The 22,257-nt window shown below is 36.5% G+C and overlaps 1 pseudogene; it reads left to right on the forward strand.

Moving 5' to 3' along the window:
* The window catches only part of LOC107848883, a 104,336-nt pseudogene that overhangs the window by 21,490 nt on the left and 60,589 nt on the right, over positions 1-22,257 (forward strand).

A 22,257-nucleotide genomic window follows, 5' to 3' on the forward strand; every position in this document is an offset into this window, starting at 1 on the left:
AGACCTTTCCATTGAAATTTGAGAGATAATTACAAACTATGGCTCATAACTCGCTTAAACAAAGGCCCATGCCTTTTGAAATCAATAAAAATACGAAAAAGAAATTTGAGATGTAAAGGGTGCATCACAGGGCCTCCTCCGGATCATCTCCGATTTTACAAACTATTAGTAATTGCCCTTTCATCTACCATGATGAGTGATGGGTTATGAATGGAGTGGAGGTTCAGTTTTACAAGGCCTCCCCTGGTGCAATCTTCTTCACCCCACTGGTCTTTCAAAAATCTTCTGGTACATCATTGTATCCCTCGAATAGATTTCCTATCCAATCCCAAAGATCATTATGATTCGACAACTCACGCATGGGAAATGACCGGTACAAGAACGGTAAGGGCCTAAACAGAGTCGCCTCTAACTTATTATCAATCTCATCTTCCTTGGTAGGTTGATATCCTAACCCATAATTAAAGGTTTTCTCTGGGATCATAATGGGCTTTTTAATTCTTTGCAGATTCTTACCTAAACCTCGACCAGGCTCACACCTATTTCTCAATATCACAGTCATAATTATTTTGTAGACAGAAGGCATTGGATTTTTGAGCATCAGATCCTTTTCCACAGCATTTATAATTTCCATTGTATAGAAGCTACTACCCTTTGGAACATCTTCAATCACCGACACATAACCATTGGGATGATTCGCTAGGATTCCTTCCCCTTGGATGACTATTTCATGATCCTCCCAAATGAACTTCAATAACTGATGAAGAGGTGATGAAACTGCCTTTGCACCATGTATCCATGGTTTTCCCAAGAGTATCTTGTAACTAAGATAAATGTCCATAACATGAAACTTAGTCTTAAATTCAGCAAGTCCCATTCGGATGTTCAAATCAATTTCACCTATGGTATCTCTCTGCCCTCCATCAAATGCTCTCACATTTACGTAGCTTTGGTGAATTTTCAACAAATCATAGCCCATTTAAACCAATATGGACAGAGGATAAATGTTCACACCAGATCCATCATCTATCAATACCTGATTAATCACATAGTCTGGACAAATAATAGTGACGTGCAAGGCCTTGTTATGTATCGCTTTTTCAAACAACAACTCGTCATCGTTGAATGATATGCGATGACTTCCCATAACATTTCCTATCATCGCAGCCAGGTTCTTAATACTCATCCCTATGGGAACAAATGCTTCATCAAAGACCTTTAATAGCCTATTTAAATTCTCTCACATTTATGTAGCTTTGGCAAATTTTCCCCAAATCATAGCCCATTTAAACCAACATGGAGAGAGGACAAATGTTCACACCTGATCCATAATCTATCAATACTTGATTAATCACATAGTCTGGACAAATAATAGTGACGTGCAAGGCCTTGTTATGCATCGCTCCTTCAAACAACAACTCATCATCACTGAATGATATGCGATGACTTCCCACAACATTTCCTATCATAGCAGCCGGGTTCTCAACACTCATCCCTGTTGGAACATATGCTTCATCCAAGACCTTCGATAAAGCCTGTCGGTGGTATTGCGAACTCATTAATAGTGCCAAAATGGAAATTTGAGCCGGAGTCCTCTCTAAATATTTACCAATTGAATAGTGTTTTTGTTTCATACGCCTCCAAAATTTCTCAGCCTTTCCTTTAATGATTGGCCTTTTCTGTGAATCCTTTTTGTTGGTCAATTCTTCAGGAATAAATCATCATCCCGATCGCGTCATCCCTTGGGTAGCAACGATCTTTATAATAAATTCCTTTCTTAGCTGGGGAGTGTACGCTTGAGTCGGGGCAATTATCACTATAAATGGGGCTTTCTATTGATAGTTAAGGAAGCCACAACTCTCTCTATCTTTTCTACCTCTTCTGCCCTTTTGGCTTTTCTGAATTTACCTTAGTAATAGTCTTGCCAGATGCCCATTCTCCTTCTATCTCAATCATGTTAACTGTAGGTCCCCCATGATTAGGCAATGGTTTACTATTGATATTTGGCATCGGTGACTGAAGCATTATGACCTTTTGATCAATCAAATCTTGGATCTTGTGTTTTAAGATAATACAGTCATTGGTACTGTGCCTTGCTGCTCCTAAATGATAGGCACAATTTTGATCAGGATGATAAAATTGAGAGTTAGGATTGACAGGTTTTGGCTGGATTGGTTGCAAATGATCGGCATTCTTTAATCTTTCAAATGGTTGGGTGTGATTTTCAGCCAGTGGCATAAATTTTAAGGGAGGTTTCTTTTCGATGTTTGGATGCGGAGGGTTATAATGGTTTTGATTTGTAGGAGAAGGCCCTTGATGATAATTTGGGGGTGCCTGGATGTTTGTTTGGTCATTTGGAAGAGTGGATTGGACATGAGGCTGATAATTCAGCCGTGGAACTTGGTATTGGGGAAAAAATATTTGGCTGTGGAGCTTGGCTTTAGGATTGGACATTTGGGAGTGGAGCTTGGTACTAGGGTTGGATATTTGGGAGTGGAGTTTGGTACTAAGGTTGGACATTTTGTAGTTGAGTTTGGTACTAAGGTTGGACATTTGGGAGTGGAGCTTGGTATTGGGGCTGGGTGTAGAATACTTGCTGAAAGTTTGGTGACAATGGAAAAGAGAAAATATTCCTAGAGTTGAACCTCTTTTTCATTTTTGCAACAGAATCAGCAAAAAACCATGCCTACATCCTCCTTTTTCTTCTTCAATAACATAACAGTCCCGGACGATGTTGGGGTCGTGGTAATTTTTCCTATTTTTACCAAATCTGCAAAATTCACCCTGACAGAGGACACCATTCTGGTATACTATTCTCCTTCTTAAGCGCAAGAGAACACAAATACCATTTCTTCCTCAGACATGGGGGGTCGCACTTTGGCAACTTCTTTCCTCCAATGGAAAGCATAGTCTCAAAAACACTCATGACTTTTCTGTTTGATCCGATCTAGTGAATATCGGTCAGGGACTATTTCAATGTTAAATGTGAACCTGTCAAGGAAACTCTTGGCCAATGTTTTCCAACCAGTCCATATTTTTAGCTCCTGATACATGAACCACTCTAAGACTTCGCCACTTAAACTTCGGCTGAATAGGCGCATCAATAACGCCTCATTTTTCCCTACCCCCACCATTTGATCACAATACCTTCTCAGATGGGTGATTGGGTTTTTGGTACCGTCAAACAATTCAAACTTAGGGACCTTGTACCCTTCTGGTAGATCTATTCCAGGGTGAACACATAAATTATCATACCCTAAACCGTCGTGGTCCCTCTCTCTATGAGATTCTTTGATTCTCATGATCTCTTCATTCACAGCTAGCAACTTCATTTCATGCTCGATCCTCCACTCTTTTTCCTTCTCCTTGTAATGGTTCATCTCAAGATTAGGAAGGGGATTATAAATATCAGGGGATATAATGGAATGAGGAGGATTTGGAAGGGAGGTTTGATTTTGCGGTTGAAAGGAAGTTGGTTGGTAGGTAGGGAGGATGTTTTGGAAATTGGAAAGGTTCTGTTGAATTTGCAAGTACTTTGGTGGAATCTGAGAAGGATTCTGTGAATTTGGAAATAAATTTGGTGGATTCGGAGATAGATTTGATGAAAGATTTGGTGATGGATTTTGTGGATTTGGGAGTGAATTTTGTGTATTTGGGAGATAATTTTTTTGATTTGAAAATGGGTTTTGGGAATTTGGGAATGGTTCCGGAGATGGGTTTTGTGGGGTTAGAGATGGATTTTGTGGATGGTAGACATCTGGGTTATTTTTGTGATTGGTGTTTTGGAAAATTTGAGGAGCGAAGACGGATGATATGTTGTTTAGATGATCCTCGAGAATAGGCATACTAAGGTGAGAAATTTGGATTGGAGTCCCGTATCCTTCTGGAGCGGGAGCATTGGCAGTGATGGCCACGTTAGCCAAATTATAAGTACAATTTATTTCCTCCAGAAGCATTTCTAAATTTCTTGTGAGTTCTTCAATCATCTCACTCTTCTCTGCTATTACATTGTCCTTGATGGTCAATGCATTTTCTTCGTCATTTCTAATCATTATTGAATGATGTCAGAGGATGGGTTTTTGTGCGCTTTTGACCGGGTGAAGTAGGGATGTTCTGCCAGCTTATTTCAACACAGAGTAGTTTTCTACTATCTGTAAAGTAAAATAACTCAAAGGTAAATGTGTTAGTTTCCATATGTGATAAGCAATGCAAAATACTTGACAAGAAACAACCACGTAGAGTTGTTTGTGTCATAGCAAAATTCATCCATAGGAGCATAGTGGATAAACTTGCCTTTGATCCAAACAAACGCACATAAATATAAAAGATAGTTATATCAAATAAAAACATTATAATAATGTGTATCCTAACTGGGGTGACCCTTTTGAGCCAAGGGTTTGGGCCTAACGATTTTTGAAGAAAAATATATGCTTGCTTAAGGTCAATCCATTATCCCCCAAATTTTATAGAAACTAAAAAGGGCATAAATGCCTACAAAAGATAACAAAAGAGGGATACGATCTTTAGGGAAAAGGAAATAAAATGAAAGAAAATAAGTTCCCACACAGGAGAAAAAAAAACTAGCTACTGGACGCTCTTTCGTTTGCCTTTTCCTTCTTAGCTCTGTTCACCTCCTACGATATTTGATACCTATTGATGATTAGATGACTTCCGCATAACTGGGCCTTGCTGTCGTAAGTCATTTTTTCTATACTATCAATTTGGGAGGCCATGCTATCATCCAAATCAATTAAACACTGCCTAGCATCATCAGCTTCTTGCCTAGCTCTTTTCAACTCTTCCCTCAACATAGGTATTGTTAAATCATCTTCTACATGCATCTATCGGTGCACTATTTCACTTTTATGAAACTCATCTTGAAGACTATGGAGTCGAATCTGATGTTCGGATTCTACATCCATGACCCGAGTGGGCACGTTTGGCCTCGGAATCAATGCTCCAGCGAGGCTCTTTTTTAACTACTCCTTGTAAGTATCACTGACTTCAGGTTCATACCCTATACGGAAAGAGACTTATGTCTAGTTTCTTCTTCTCCATTTGTTTATCAAGTAGTCTTTGAGCCGGGGATCGCTTTCATGATACTCGGTGAAGAATCTGAGCATAGAATCGATTTGAGGTGTCTCCTACTTGATCTCGAATTGCCTAAGAACTCTACCAGGATTGTAGGGATGGGTTCCCCTGAGACTCAAAAACACTATAAAAGGCCGCTCACCCCCTCGAATAGTGTATTTCCCTAAACGAAGTTAGTTAATGGACCATTGTACATCGTTATCTCTTAATTCCCCAGGAGTCTTAAACAAAAATTCATGAGATGCTTCCCTTTTGAACTTGTGTAGAAACAACAACATGTTATGCAATTCTAGTAGATTCCTTCTTGTTTTATGATCAGGTTGTACTTTTCTAGGATTTTTCACCTACTGCATCATCATCCACATATAAGGTTATAGCCTTGAAATAAATGATTCTCGACTTGACATCTTCCCAAAATTCGATATATATCAGCAACAATCATGGGAGCTAAGTTATAGAATACCTTTTTAGAATTGTACTCCATTCCAAAGAAGAGTGCATGGGTCACTGAGACAACCCTTGGATGAATTGTGCCAATTTCCCCCTGTGGGAACACCATGGTTCCAAGTAGGCCTACCGCAAATGCAAAGGCCCTCGTCTCCTTCCATTTTGCTTCTGACTCAAATTTATGTCCAAATTTGTGAAAATCATTGAATCTCCGAACCAAAGATACAACTTACAAAAAGTGATATTTACTATATCACGTTCCCCTAGATAGGTGTCACCATCAGTTAAAAATACCTCCTTGATCTTTTGACAATCCTACACAACTGGGACTAAAACGTTCTTATCAGGTGTCTCCTTTCTCTTGAAATACATTTCAGTACTCTCGTAACAAATCAATACCTCTTCAATGGTAGGAGTCAATTCAACATCCTCGAAGAGAAATACCATATTCTGATCATCCCAAAAAGTTATTAGTATATGGATTATTTTGGGCCAAGCATCCATCTCGATCAAAGAAGGCAGATGCCCAATGTGTGTTCTAACAATATTTTTCTCTTCTGCGCTCATGTAATCCCACCATAGTTTCAGGAAATCATCAGGTTTAGTAACCATCTTAAACTTTTTAGGGGAATGCAGTTGAGCCATATCCTACATGAAAGCAGAAAAAGATAAGCCTTCCCCCGTCCCCAAAGGGTAATGGATTAAATTAGACAAGCATATATATTTTTTTCAATACATAAATATGATTTATCTGTAATTGACTCGGGGACAATAGACGTAGGGCAGGTTTTCTAATGGGCCCAATACCCCAGTCTGGTATTGGGTCGTCCTAGGCTCATGCCTAAAATAGGGTTCTGATTTTATTCTATCCTAAGTGTCTAGAGTGGGTTTGAACACTGGTCTAAAGTGGATAACTTGAGTTTGAAAATACGAACAATCATTAGACGACTCACATGCTAATAAGCTGATCGTATGTCCAACACATTATTGGAATTGAACAATAGGGGTGGGACATCCACTAAACCCCAAAACAGTTTAAATAATGCAGGAATATGCCATGAGATGCTGTAACACCCCTAAAAATGGGTCTCGGAGCGTCACACGGTGCTTGAGGCTATGAGTAGCCTCAAGCTAACCCTTTGAGCCATTTTCATTTAGTTCAACACAAATCAATGGGGTTTCCATAAATAACCCTCAAATATCAACAGAGTGATCATCATCCAAGAATAAAAGAATTTCAGAAAGATAACCAAATATGACTTATTAGTCAACTCCCAACATCTATATTAGACTGACAAGCCTCTAAGAAAATCAATAAAACCAACGAGCCATTGAGATATGCCCCAACTGACTCATACTCAGTTATCAAATGTAAACAATTTTTTGAAACCAACATCAGACATCACATCCTCGAAACATGAGGACTCACCACAATAGAGGATGTAGAATAGCGTCCCGAAGAATCACTGTCGAACCTGGAACTGAGCACCTGAACCTACATTCAAAGAAAATGCAGCCCATATCCGAAGATGTGGGTCAATACCACGGAAAGGGACCGAGTATATGGGGGTGTATGCAGTTGTATAAACATCATCATCATAAATATTTATAAGAAATATGCAGGATGAATGAAAGACTCACATAGCCCGAAGAAAATCATCATAATCATGAGAGGATAAAATAAGTACAATAACACATGTGAGTCATCATATAATTTGTCAATCACTTTCAGTTTATCAAGAATATCAATTCTCATATTGTAAATATCATTTAAATCTTTCGAAAGAATAACTTTCACAATTCCACTTTCAAATCACTTCACCATTCACCATAGACACAAGGAAAGACACACACACTGGGAGATCCTATAATCGATATAAACCATGTGAGCTATATGGAGTCCAACGTACAACCCACGTTGGGGAGATCCATCCTATCCTTGCCATCAGAGTAGGACTATCGATATCATATCCACACAAACTAGTAATCACTATATAAATTAGCCTCATGCTCACTCCTACGGGGGCATGCAGTTCTAGGGAAGTAAGGTCACTTTATACCTCCCACTCGGTGCTAAAGACTTCTCCCGAACTTAGCTCAGATCATTTAAAAGACAATCCACAACAAAACAATTTCAGTAATACATAAATATACATCAGGAGCCATCATGCTTCCCATCTATCAAAATCAACCACGTTGTGGATTTATTTCACACTCGAGTTTAAAACAACTCCATTAAGACCAAAAGGTGAAATCATTCAAAATATCTCAAATATTCAACATCAAAGTGCTTATAACACACAGTTTCTAAAAAAAGCACAATTTCCAATAGGGATTCACGACCCAAATATCAAAATCATGATAAATATCGTTCAAGATTCATACTTTATATCTCCACACATGTAAATTCATCTTTCAAAATCATAAACATTAAGATTTCATAATAATCATCATAAGATATGGGTTCATGCTTCAAATTCGTAAAAATCAAATAAAAATCATGCCTTTGTAAAGAAAATTACTTTTGGGCACAAGAACGAAAGAGAGTTCTTGTTGAAAAACCCCACATACCTTGAATGATGAACTTTAGATCAATACTCATTTTTGATATGTTAATCGTGCCTTTGAATGATGGTTCTTGGAGTTCTTGAACTAGGAACTTGGAATCTTGAATAAATTTGCAGAATTAATGGTGAACTTTGGAGGTTCTTGAAGTTGGATGTAGGAGCTTAAGATTTTCTTTTTGAGAGAATTTGATGAAATATAACATACTATGCTTCTAATAGGCTTTAATATAGTCTTTGGACGGATTTTGGGTTAGGGGGAATGACCAAAACGCCCCTAAAAATTAAATAATTCTCGAATCTGTCCTTTGGTGGACTGTTTTGATAGTTTGAAGTAGATCAACCATAACTTTTTACTCTGATATCAAAATTGGATGAAACCAATTTCATTAGAAAGAGGACTCTCATATATTTCCATTGATATATAGTATCTCACCCATATCATTGTTTACGAGGAGTTATGATCGTTTGAAGTTGAGCCAAAAATTTACTTTTGATAGGCTGAAGTAGATCGACCATAACTTTTTGATCCGATAGGCAAATTGGATTAAACCAATTTCATTGGAAAGAGGACTCGTAGAGATTTCCGTTTATATATAGTAGATCACCTAGATCATTATGTGCAAGGAGTTATGATCATTTAAATTTGAAGCAAAAATATGTCAGGCCTCAGTACTTTTTCCTGCATGTTTTACTGTTCACTACTATTCACGATTCGATCGGAGTGTTCATAATTCGTCGCTCGGGTGTCCGTTTTGGATGATCCACATATAATTTGAAAGTTTATTCGGTACTCTACACAATGGTGGATCATAATCTAAGACATTCCACACGAAATATTTATAATTCTTTCTAGAAGATAGAATTCAACACGTTTATGTATAAAATTTCAACGAAAAATTTCTCGAGGTATTACAGATGCGATAGTTAAAGTTTACATAATTGAAACATATAAACACATAAATAGTTAATCAAAAGATGAAAATAAAATATTTGGTTAGAACCTAATTTCAAATCCCCAGCAAAGTTGCCATTTCGGTTTAGCAAAAATTTTGACTTTTTGAGAGAGTCACCACTTAATTTTGAAAAGGTATTATGAAACCTTTAGAGAGTTACTTCAAACGATCGAAAATAGGAAAATCAGTTTAAGTTAAAAATTCTAGATAAGCGGTTCCTATTAACATTTTAGGAAGGTGTTAGACACCTAAAACGTCTGCTAACTTGCGGTTATCTAATCTGTTTGAAAACATTCTTTTGATTAACTTCTTAAAAAAAAGACTAATTTGTTGAAAAGTGAATTATTTTACAAAACGATTTGTATAAAATAGATATTGACGACTTAGTAGGGATTTTAACTAAGTCTATATAAATGAAAAGGTAGATAAACACATAAAAGAGGAAGGGGAGAAAGTAAAATATTTAGGCCACTGGGCTTTTGGCCCATTTGTACCTGTCCTAAACTATTTTCTTTTTTTAGGCCTGATACAACTTTGGCTTCATGGCCTGGAGGAATGAATAAACAAATAAATAAAAGATAATAAATAAATAAAATGAGATAAAAAGTGAGACTTTTAAGTCTCTTAGCTACTTCGAAGATAGGATACTTTAACCCATTTTTCTTCTTCCATCTACTTGCATCAATACATCTCACACCATTTGATCGACTTTGGATATAAACTTTGAGGAGGTAGACCTCATTGGTCCATTCGTAAATGCAATGGGAGGGAGTCCATCATGGACTCCAAAATAGTTGACATGCAAAAGGAAGAAGGAAAAATATTAAAGTCCTATAGATATTCAGATCACCGGCTTTATACAAATCAAACAAGATAAGACAAACTCTGTTCTATCTGTGATTAATCAAAAGTAAATGAAACTATCAATATCCAAATAGCGATAAGACCAAAACATAATATCAAATCAATTTTAGGAAAAACTTTGATTCATTAAGTTAAAAAGCGTATAACCGATTAGAACTTGAACTTAAAGTAAAATAGTTAAAGCCAGACATTTAAAAGGACGAGCAAGTTTACGGACCTCAAAGCAAGACAAAATGACTTAAGAACTCTATTGGACTTGTGCTCACAGTGTAGTTATTTTCAAATTTCAAAGGTTTAAAGGATAGGGATCCTAGATAGGTAGGGCAATATTTATATGCAAAATCAACCCGAGGAAAAGAAAATTTTAATGCACACGAAAATCACTAACAATAACCTAATCATGAAAAAATAAATGGGAGAGAAAGCTAGACGTCCTTAAAGGAAACATATTACTCCCAATCATAGCATGAAAAATTAAACAAATTCATCTAGAAATAAGGATTCGGCCTCTAATGAAATGCACATTTTTTTTATCCTACAAATTGCATGTATATCTCAATACTCAATAACTTAAAAAGAAAAAAGGGAAAATAAAAACAAAATGAACAAGAAACCGACACCTTATAGTTCTCATAAAAATAAAACTGATCTTCTTGGATATTAAACTTTAACAATAAAATGAACCAACTATTTCTAACATCTTATTCAAAACTTCAACAACCAACTAATATAGCAGGATTCCAAGAAAAGCTTGAACTAAGATGGAAGACAATATACTGCAAACATCAGACTAATGACGATGAACAAAACGACGTAAAATACGAACAACGAACTAGACACCATCAATCCAAAATTAGAATCATGAGACTTAGAGCCATGAAATCGGCCATAACTAGATACCATCAGTTCGAAACTAACCAAACACAAAACTTTAACGAAACATTAGCTACAACGGGTTACCATCCACCTGAGACTGTTAATAAAAATAAAAGCATGAAACTTTAATCATGAAATCAGGTATAACAAGATACCAGCAGCCAAAGACTACTAATCAAAAATCAAAGTATGAAACTTTAATGACGAAACCAGCCTTAGCATAATCCTAGCAGCACAAAACAAAATAAAAGCATGCAACTTTACTATAAAAAAATAGCTTATTCAACTTTACCAGCATACAGAGTGGGAGTATTAGATCAAAACTCAATCCACAACGTGGTTTCAACCACACAACATGCTATGAGTTAAAATAAAGAACCATTCATAGATAAAAATAATGGATTCAGGGCACTTTTAATGAAGAACATGTCTTTAACAATACTAAGCAGTGACATCAAACATATTGACTCAAATATCAACATAGTGATAGCCATCATGAACAAAACCTATGGCTATCGAAGCCATCTACCAGCAAACAATTCCTAGCACAACTCAACAACTAACAACTACTAGCGACAGAACTATGAAGCTATGAAACTAAAATATAGATGAAAAGAAAATATCGAGATGAAGGGGAAATGAAGTATTACCTTTTTCGGAGCAGCAAAATAGGACAACGAGTAGATGAAAGGATTCTGACAACTAGAAAACCTTACAGCTGCTTCAGCAATTCAGATGCACTATTTCAGAATATGTATATTTTGGTGTGGAGAGTGTTTTCTTGAGTGCCCTTTTTTTTTCTCTATCTAAAATTTTCTCTCCATCAGTTTTTCCAAAACTCCCTCTTTTCGAACCCAAAATCTCTTTAAGTTTTGGAACCCAGAAAGGAAAGGAGAGGCCAGTCAAAAAAAAATCTCTCTTTTTCTCCCAAAACTAGCCTTTATATAGAGAACTGGCTTGGGCTTTTTAGGGCTTTAGCTGGCGTGGAACAAAATTCAAATGTGGGGCAATTTCGGGAGGTTTTAGCAAAATTGAAAAAAACTTTCCCTTGGATTCCCGCTCAACAAAAGGATTTCCCCCAACAAAACGTACCGAAATCCATTGTAAATAGAAGAATCAGCTAATAGAAAATGAGGGAGAATAGTAATCTTCCAAAAGCCAATGATAATACTCCAGCTATGTTCGAATTCGTACACCTCTATCCGAGAATTTTGGGATTTAAACATTGGATGAGATACCTAAGAGTGTTTGTAGAAGATTCTTGGCATCTTCTCATATGGATTTGCGTGGAACGCGCGCGATCATAAAGAGGAAAAAGAAAACGGGTTGGATTCGGGTGCTGCGTTGTTTGGTGTTGGTTGTTTATGGTGGAAATCAGATATAGGGTCGGGTCTTTAGGTTGTTGAGATTGACGAATTTGGAGCTGGTTCTGTTTGGGTTGAAATTATTGTGGGTTATCAAAGAATATTGTTACGATTTGGAATTGTTGGTGATTGCTATTGTTTGTTAGGTTAAGGAAAGAGACAAGAGGATTGTGTCGGGTTATTGATGGAGTGCGCTGGTGTGGTTTGGGCAAATGGAGTTGATATTTTTCTTTGTTGTTGGGCTGGTTAAATTTAAAAGGGCAAAACGGGCTGAAATTGGGTTACAAATTGAGTGGATTATGTAATTTGGAAATTTGGCCAGTTCATTTAAGTTTTGGCCAAATTGAAAATCAATTGGCCAGTTGCATCGCGATTGTGGCCAATTTGATTTCAATTATGGCCATATCTAATAGATTGGCTAAATTAAGCCAAAATTCTAAATGAATTTAGTTTCTCCTTTAACCCTGAGCTTATTGATTCGATAAAATCAAACACATATTTATTCAAATAAATTATGTGTAAGAATAAATTATATTTAAAATCAAGACTTTGTCCATTTAGATTAATTTTTAAGTTTAATCAATAAAAGTCTAATTTTAATTAAAAAAAATGTTCATTTAAATAACAAAATTATTACATTCTCGTATAAAAATACAAAGATATATAGTCGTTAATTAAATGAAAAAATTAACTCAAATAAATATTTTAAATTACATTTATTGGAATAAAATAATTATTGTGACTTTATTTTAAAATTGAAGAACTCGAAATTAAATTGGGTTGTGGAGGGCAAAAATTAAGTGTCAACAGAAGGTACTCTAGAAGACCCCATAGATAAGAATGAATGTAATCAAGTGTGCCTTTAGTTAAATGGATGCCTTTAGTTAATCTGACTCTCTTCTGCTTCCAAAATATGCAATGCTCATAGAACTCCAGTTTGGTAATACTCTGCCCATCATGACGTCCTCTCCATCTTAGTTCAGCCATCCCGTTTTCACTTACATGCCCCAAGCACATATGCCAAAGTTTAGCAACATTACTTTTTGATAGAGAGGAGGAGAAATAGCTGCATCACTTGTAATCGTAGAGCCTTGCAAGACATACAAATTTGAAGACTTTCTCTGCCCCTTCATGTAATATCTTGTATTTTCCTAACTTAAATTAACTCTCAGTCCATGAGTTATCCATTATAAAAAATTTTAAATACTCAGTATCTTTCAGTATAGAGCCTGCAAATGCATAGGAAAATCATTTATATTTCCAATGATATAAAGTTTACCAAAATCTAATACTCGAGTGAAGAGTTAGAGCCATTTTAGTTAAACAGTGTACCAACTGGCATTTCAGCACATCACGGAGGCATGCCAAATGGCAATTGTCAGAAACCAGTGATCCAATGTGATAACCCGGCATGGCAAAGAACTTCTAGGTCTCATCCAGTATGGCAACTTGATACCACCGCATCGCACCACTAGTCATTTTCATAATTGCCAATTTCCAGTTGCACTCCACGATTGTACCGCACTGCACCACAAGTCATTTTCCCAGTCGTCCTTTTTAAATAGTTTCCAGTGAATTCCAGTGGCTTGGTGCAATAGTGGCGCGTTGCGCCAGGTGCCCAAATTGGGTTTTTCAGTGATGAATTTTATATTATTTCAAGGGGTAGTTTGGTATTTTTCCATGGCCCTAATCAGTCCTAAATATGAAATTTAACCCTAAAAGAGCACTAATTGCTCATTATTCCATTATTTTTTCAAGATAAAAAAGTATTCTCTCCCAAATAGCAAAACCGTAGCTCTAAGAAATCAAGGTCAACCTCAATAATTTCTCCAAGAACTTCAAGAATTAACAACCCAAGGTATGTTAGGTGTTCATCTATGGGTAACTTTCACCCATAGAGTCCAAGAATCTCTTTTTAAAACTACAAGTTTATGGAATTGTTAATTCCCATGTTCGAAATTGATTGTACACATGTCTATGATGTTAATTTGGTTTTCAATCCATGATTATGATAATATTCATGAGAATAGAATAGTAGTTATGGGTACTTATATGAATTGCATCTTAAATCCATGAAATTGTATGTTTGGGCATTGTAGTTGAAATGTTTATATGTTATACATGATTATGTGCATTAGGTTGTACTCCCCAAGTATTTGATAGAATGTCCATGTGAATTAAATGATTCAATCATGACATGCTAGTGTATATACAAGCTTATTCCTTACAAGTGTTTGATAAAATGCATCTATGAATGAATTATGCACAAGTATACATTGTTATGTTATTCAAGATTATGCTATGCTTTACTTCTCATGCTATCGAGTCCTGGGGGTTCTTAATACCCAACAATCTTGCTGCTTACCTAAAGCCAGTGTTAGTTATAGAATAGTATCATTCCTGTCCCAATCAGTAGAATTTAGTCAGCTACAAAACTCAATAGAACTCAGTTAGTTATAGAACTCAGGAAAACTTAGTAAAACTCAGTATCAGTCTAGTCTAATTTAGCATACTCAGTTCAGTATCTTTCAGTTACGAGTAGGATTCAGCATCGAATGAACCTAAGAATGGGGGCTCACCTGCCAGTAGAGGGTGTGATCCTTAGAAGCAATCCTTATATTCTAGAACTACGTAGCCAGCATAGGTTGAGACATCAAACCTGCTAGTTGAGGGTTGATGAGGTGTTTTAAAATTCCAGTTGAGGGTTCCACCATTCTCATTAGAGTACCTGCGAGATGAGGGTAACTCTTTAGTGTCTTTGCCCATGGCACAGTACTGACACTCTTTCAATTGGGGTTACAGATTGGACCCCAACCCAGTTATCCTATTTTATTTGGGACATGTTGGTAAGATGATTACCTCTCATAGTTTCAGTTTTAGTCTTTAGAATAGAACTCACTTCAGTTCTATAGAATCAAGACCGCCAGATATAGTAAATTAGTGTCTGTAACTCAGTTATCAAAAATCTTAGACTATCAGTTACTCTGTATCAGAACTCAGTACTTAGATTCAAAAAAGCTCAGTTACATTATATATATATATGCACAGTATTGCATGCTCAGTATTAACAGGAGTTTAGATTATCCACGTACTCTTGTGTTTATTTTTTCTATATCATTCAGCCAGTTATTGTCATTCATATGAACCCTTGCATTCAGCCTTACCTCATTTAGCATTCTAGTACATTCCACATACTGACGTATACTCTTTCTTTATGCTATGATGTCTTATATTATAGGTTTGGAGGCTCAGGTTCCTAACCACACATAGATAGATCTAAATTCAACCAACAGAAGATTTAGTAGTGAGTCCTCATCTATAGGGGATATTCTTTCATTTCATTATTACAATAGACTCAGTATTTCAGTAAATGGAGTTACTTAGGGGATTGTCCCATCAACTCTACTTTCAGGCAGTTTCAGATTAGAGGCTTTTCAGATAGTTTTCAAATAATATTCAGTTTTATACATTCTTATTTCAGTTGATACACTTTATTAGTATTTACAGATTTTGAATCTTGTGGCATTTCATCCTATTTTTCTGCATTTATTATAGTATCATGTTTCAATAGTCACAACAGATATCAGTCATGGGTTAGCTTGTGGTCCTTCGGGGTCACAAGCACTTGTAACATCCAGGGTATAGACTCAGGGAATTATAAACTTGGTATCAGTGCCTAAGGTTCAACAGAATCTTAGGGAGTCTAAAAGCTACATAAATGTAGATTCTTGGGCATAGGTGTGTAGCGCACCATACATATGGACAGAAGGCTATGAAATATTTTAGGAAAAGTTTCCCTTCTTTTAGTATTCATGTCGTGCGAGTTAGTATGAGCTCAAGTTAAACTCTTGATATAATTCATCTCTTCCTTATGCTCTCAGAACATGTCTCTAGAGAAGCTAATGAAAGAAGTAATGAAAACCAGTTAGCTCCTTCGCCCATTCAGACAGATCCCCTGCATGAGCATATCTCTCACGCTTAATTTAGAGATTTTTTTGCTACCTTAGCTTATTTAGTGGTTTCTTAGAACAAGTTTTAGACTGTTGTCCTATCTAGGATTTTGACCTGCACTCAGCAGAGTGATGGAGGGCAGCAGAGGAAGAATAAGGAGGCTGGAACAAATAATTCTAGGCCAAGATTAGGGGGTAGTGACCATTCCTTGTTCCATCAGAGATTCTCAGAACTAGTTTCTCTTTCAGTCCGGACAACAGTGCCTATGTTTAGAAATAACAGTCAGGATGGCACGTCAGAATCTATTTCAAGGAATCATAAAAAGAGGTCGTACTCAGCCTCTTTGTGAAAATATTATATAAATCACCTAGGTGTGTGTAGAGTTGGTAGTGATGGATGTTTTGGATATAGCAGGGTAGGTCACAGATTCTGAGAATGTCCTAAGGCTGGGCTACGAAGTCAGCATAGTCATCCTTCAGCTCAGCCCGATCGCCTGAATCAGCAGGGTGCCAGTTTCAGTGCCACCAGTGGGCAACACCCAAATTGTCTTTGTGGATCTCAGTCTATACAAGATTAAGAAATTTCTCCTGACATGGTCACTGGTACAGTATAGATCTTTCATTTATGTATTCATGCCTTATTAAAACTAGGAACTTCTCTATCTTTTGTGACTCCCTACATAGCAGTCAACTTTCAGTCAGACTATAAATCTTAACAGGACCTTTCTTAGTGCTTACCTCAGTAGGTAAATCTATTCCATCCAGACAAGTATACCAAAATTGTTCGGTTACTGTACTTCAGAAAATCCCTTTAGTTAATTTCAGTAATGGAGTCATTCCATTTTAGTTTCCTGATGGACCAATCATTGAATGAAGGGGTAGTACCTCAGTTTCAGTTGATTTAAGTTTAAATCTCTAGATTAAACTAGTAGAAAGAGATGTTGAGAACTATAAGTTAAGTCAATGTTGATGTTGCTATTTAATGATTGTTGGGGAAGTAGAAAGCTAAGAATCGTGTATCGAAAGGAAGTACTAGATGTGGATCTTACATTATCAGGAGTAGTTCTTCAGAATGAGTTTAGTCTTTTTGAGCTTTGTCATATCTCAGACTCTAGAGTAAAGTGGTTTCAGTTTGATTTAGAGTTTATTAAGTGCCTCACAGACTTAGAATAATGACTTTAAGCTAAGGGGGAGATGGTAGAACAAGTAACCAAGTCATACTTTCAGATTTTATTAGTAATGTCAGGATGTGTAGAAAAGCAGTAGGAGAGGTTGATTCCCAACCCTTCTTTACTTCAGTGCAACGTCTTGTACTTTACCTATCACGATATCTACTCATGCCTCATATGTCAGCTTTATGATCATAGCTCCTATTTGTACACATTCTCAAAAATCATGTACACTTACCATTCCTAGTATAAGGAGTTCCACTTCACTCAATGTTATGAATCATGTTCCATGAATACAGAAACTCTGAACTCAGGTCATGCAGTTCATGACTCATGTACCCACACCTTACAGTACGCTCAATTTCCATGACTCCAGCTACCCTTCTAATGATCACCTAAATTTAGATTTCATCATGTATATCCTCTATTTAGATCTCTTGACAAAATCTAGGATGTGGATGTTCTATTTGTCAGGCCTTAGTTAAGTGTCAAGTTTGGTATAGTGCCATTCATGCTTTAGGTACTCATGTTTTAACCTTCAGTAAAACTCTCCTTATGAAAAGATGTAGTGATAAGAAGTTGCTTAGATGGAGGATAATAAATATTTCATGTTAAGAAAAGATTTTTGCACAGATGTTTTACACGAGGAGACAATTGTGAAGATATGCTTGAATGTCATGTTAGTGTATGAGTAAATGGCTAGCAAGAAGTTATGTTTAGTTGCTGAAAGGTGGGGGGATTAGAATTTTTCATGAGATGAGGAGTTGAGAAAATGTAGAGTGTGATTGTATATTCAGATCCTAGATTTATGTTAGTTTCCATCACATAGTTTCAAACTCAGTATTCAGTTTTAGTTATAGTCCTAGTTAAAGTCTCGAGTCAGAATTTAGTTCAAAACTCAGTTCAGTCTCTGATTTGGTTGACCATAGCGTACAGTTATCAGTTACTCAGTTACCAGTATTTCAGAATCATTTATATGCTTGGTCCATCATCCTCGGATAATACAATTTTCATGAATTGATGCTTAGTTATCTTATTTTACTCAGTCAATCCTTACCTCATATGAATACTACTCTATAGTTTCAGTCCAGTTATTCAAACTAAGTGCAGTTTAGTCTTACATGACCAATATTCCGCTATCAGTCATTCAGCTAATCAGGTAAGTTAGAATGTTTATGCATACGTGCTCAGTGCCCATGTAAATTTTTTAAGTAGTCTCAGGTGAAGTGCCGTAATAAGGTGGAGGGTATAGTTGATAGAGTATTCGAGGAATATAATATGTCTAAGCTTGAAAATTTGTAGTTATAATGCATAAGGCTTAGTCACTCTATTTTAGATGATGTTTCATAGGCCTCGCCTTATGTTATAGAACTATAGCCATGTTGTAATTTTTTATTCAGATGTTTTATTCAGCTCATACCAAGATTCCTTGCTCCCTAAAGTCACTAGAATTCTATAGAATGAGTGTCAAGGAAATGATCCAATCAAGTATAAGTTTTCTGCATGAGTTATTTCGTAAAGCCAGTACTTCAGTTTAGCAATTAGATGGACAAGCTGGTATGGTTTGGTTTCCCATCTTTCCATCTAGTTGCACTATCCGAAGTCTTATCAATGTAACCATTCCAAGATAGATAAACCAGGTAGTCGGGTGTTCAGCTCAGTTCATGTATCAAGTCTCAGTTTCAGATCCCAGATATTCAGTCATGATTTAGTTCGTAGATGCCTTGTGCATTGTCCTAGTATTTCTTCAGTAGCTCAACCAAGTTAGTATACTATAGGGGACGTATTATCCAAAAAGGGTGATGCAAAGCTCTCGTGACCTAAACCTTCTATGTTCTTTTCTCATAACGAATCCATTTTGGAGTAGTGGGTACTCCCAAGTTGACCCTCAAGTTCCAATCTCAGCTGTAAACTGTGTATTCAAGGGCCAGTTCTGTCACACCCCTTTTTAACCAAAAAGATACTTTTTAAGTGTGTAAGGATTTTTATTATTAAGTGGCAAAAGATTGAAAATTTGTTTCGAAAAGGATTCATTTCACAATTAAATTTAGAGTCACCACTTGGCATAGATCAGGTATGCCAAATCACCTTTGAAAATCTTTTTTCAAAACCGTTTGACTCTAAAAACTGATCCGCGAATAGAGATTCCATCTAAGGAATTCTGTTGACCGAGGAGAAGGTATTAGGCACTCCTAGATACCGTGGTTCGACCATGGTCGCTTAGTGGAGCGTATCGGCTAATTTGACATTATGAATATATAAACCACACAAAACACATAAAACAATCATTCAAACACACAAAAAAAACAAATAAAAAATATAGTTTTCAATCCAATTATACAGTCCGAAATAAAAAATAAAAAAATGCAAAAATATAAACCTACGCTAACCTACACTAGTACTAAACTATGCTCCGATGCTTTACTTTACCCGATGTTCTGGGCATTGACCGTGCACCATCTTTAAGTACAACTTTGTCAGGGCATTCCCCAAATAAAGCAATACAGGTACCTTGGGGCATTCCCCGGCCAAATGAGTACATTTTTCTCAATGCTAGAAAACCAAACCATTCAACAAAATTTTAAATATTCGACAAAACAACAAATTCTAAACTTTGCCTACCTAACCTACGTTTTCCTATCCCACTCGACCTACCAATGAATCAAACTAACCAAAATTCACCAACTATATCAAGTTTTCAATTCTCACCCCCAATTTGTTCTCCAAATTCCAACAATTCACGATCACTACTTTAACAATACACAATCATTGTCAACGAAACCAAACAAAAATATTGATATCACCCAAGTATTAATATCATGCTTCACACAAACCAATCACACATGTATAATGAAATCAAAATTAGAACGAGATAGAATTGGACCTCAAATCCAGTTGTATTGTGCAAATTATGCAGTTGGGTGATGGAATTGGATCCGAAAACTTCGAATAATGACCCTCAACATGAACCACACCAATCTTGATATGCCTTTTGCTTTGCTTTTACCACTTTGAATTTGAAACTCAATTAATATGTCCAACCTGCTCCCATCGACAACCAATGATAAAATCATTCTTAATTAAATCAAAAGAAACCAATGCCAGAATCGTGAAATCAAAACCAAATTGACCCAATCCACGCCCATAACCAATTTCACATAAACCGATCTAATTTCACCATTTTCCAGAAGATTTGACATGAATCAGACCATAAAAGGTCGATTTCAGTTGTTTGGGGGTTGATTTTGCCAATTCCGGTGGTGGATGAGCCCTTTCCAGCAAGCTTCAGGCGAATACTCGCCGGTCTTTGATCTCTCTATTCTCTCTCGCATGATCTCTCTCTTCCTCTTTCAATTCTCTCTCACACCATTTTTCACTAGTCTGTTCTCCCTCTCTCTCTCGACTCACTGTGTATGTGTGCTTATTATAAAGAAAGAGGAAAAATAGAGTCTCTATTTCCCTAGTGTGTGTGCTTTTTTTTGTGAGTTTTGTGTATTTGTATGTGTATGTGATTATATATGTCGTGGATGAGAGTATGTGTGTGTGGATGGCATTTGTATGGCAGTGGTAAGTGATCTGTTAAGAAAATGGATTTTTATGAATTTGTTGTGAGTGTTATCGTGTTGGAGAAAATAGAAGCTGATGGTATGAATATCAGTAGGGATGATGGTAAGAGTTGTGTGTTCAAAATGGTGAGGATTTTCTGTGTATCCTCTCCTTGTGAAGGGGAATATTGTTGCCTATATATGTTAGAGTAAATTGTGTAGAAGAAAAAAGAATTCCAGTGCCCCCTATCTTTCCTGAAAGGTTACTGTGTATGTATATCCCCTTTTTTTTGCTTTTTGGAGAAGAAATGTGAGGGGGGTCACGTGGGTAGGAAGGTGGGGTAGGGTTATAGTGGTTAGGTGAGGGGTGAGGTGTCCTAATTTTATTGAGGAGGTTATTGGGATGTTTAAAATAAAACAAAATATGTTAGGATTTGTTATTTGGATAAAGACAAAAATTAATAAATAAATAAGTAAAATGATGATGTGTTTATTTATTTATTTTTCTTGTGGAAAAATTACAACGTGGATAGGATACGTGGTAAGATGGGGTAAATGATAAAACTGAATTGTGAAGGGACGAAATTACGTATCTACATCATACCCCCTTTGGATGTAATACAAGGTGTTTTCATTCAAAAAAGTAGACAACGAGACAGAATTTTGTCCCGATCATCATTCAAAAGGAAGGAACAGAAGAAATGAGGGCCCTCGAGTCTATATCGACATCCTATCTACTTGAGTTAAGAAGGAAACCGATCACAGGTACCTCCAAAGGAAGGAGAAGGACTATACTGAGTTGGAGAGTCGAGCGAGGTACCATCTAGATTCCAGTCCATGGCTCTATTATTACATTAGAAATGAAAATTACAAGTTAACACGTAAATGAAATTACAAAAATCCTATCTATGCAGCTTCTTTTGGACTTTTGACTCGAGTTTTATCACCCTATTCTTCAGGATGGCTCCTGACTTGCAATTTCTTCAACTTGTCGCTTGGATTTCAATTGTTTCACCCTATTCTTCAGGCGTGCTCCTGACTTACTATTTTTCCTTTTGATTTACTTGCCTTATTGTTTGACTTTCAACTTCTTTACCCTATTCTGCAGATGAGCTCCTGACTTACAATTTCATCACCCTGTTCTTCAGGCGGGTTCCTGATTTTCAATTTGATCACCCTGTTCTTCAGGCAGGTTCTTGATTTTAAATTTCATCACCCTGTTCTTCAGGTGGGCTCCTGCAATCAAAATCAAAACTACAATAAAAATTATCCCAAACAAAGATTATGATAATGAAGGATTTCATTTTTTGAAAGTATGGTCCAATTTGCAGGAGGGTCCTGAACATAAAGTAAATTCTCATTTTTCAGAAGGGTCCTGCACATAAACTAAATTCCCATTTTTCAGGAGGGTCCTGAACAGAAAGTAAATTC

Source organism: Capsicum annuum, unplaced genomic scaffold (assembly GCF_002878395.1).
Source record: "Capsicum annuum cultivar UCD-10X-F1 unplaced genomic scaffold, UCD10Xv1.1 ctg3487, whole genome shotgun sequence".
NCBI lineage: Eukaryota > Viridiplantae > Streptophyta > Magnoliopsida > Solanales > Solanaceae > Capsicum > Capsicum annuum.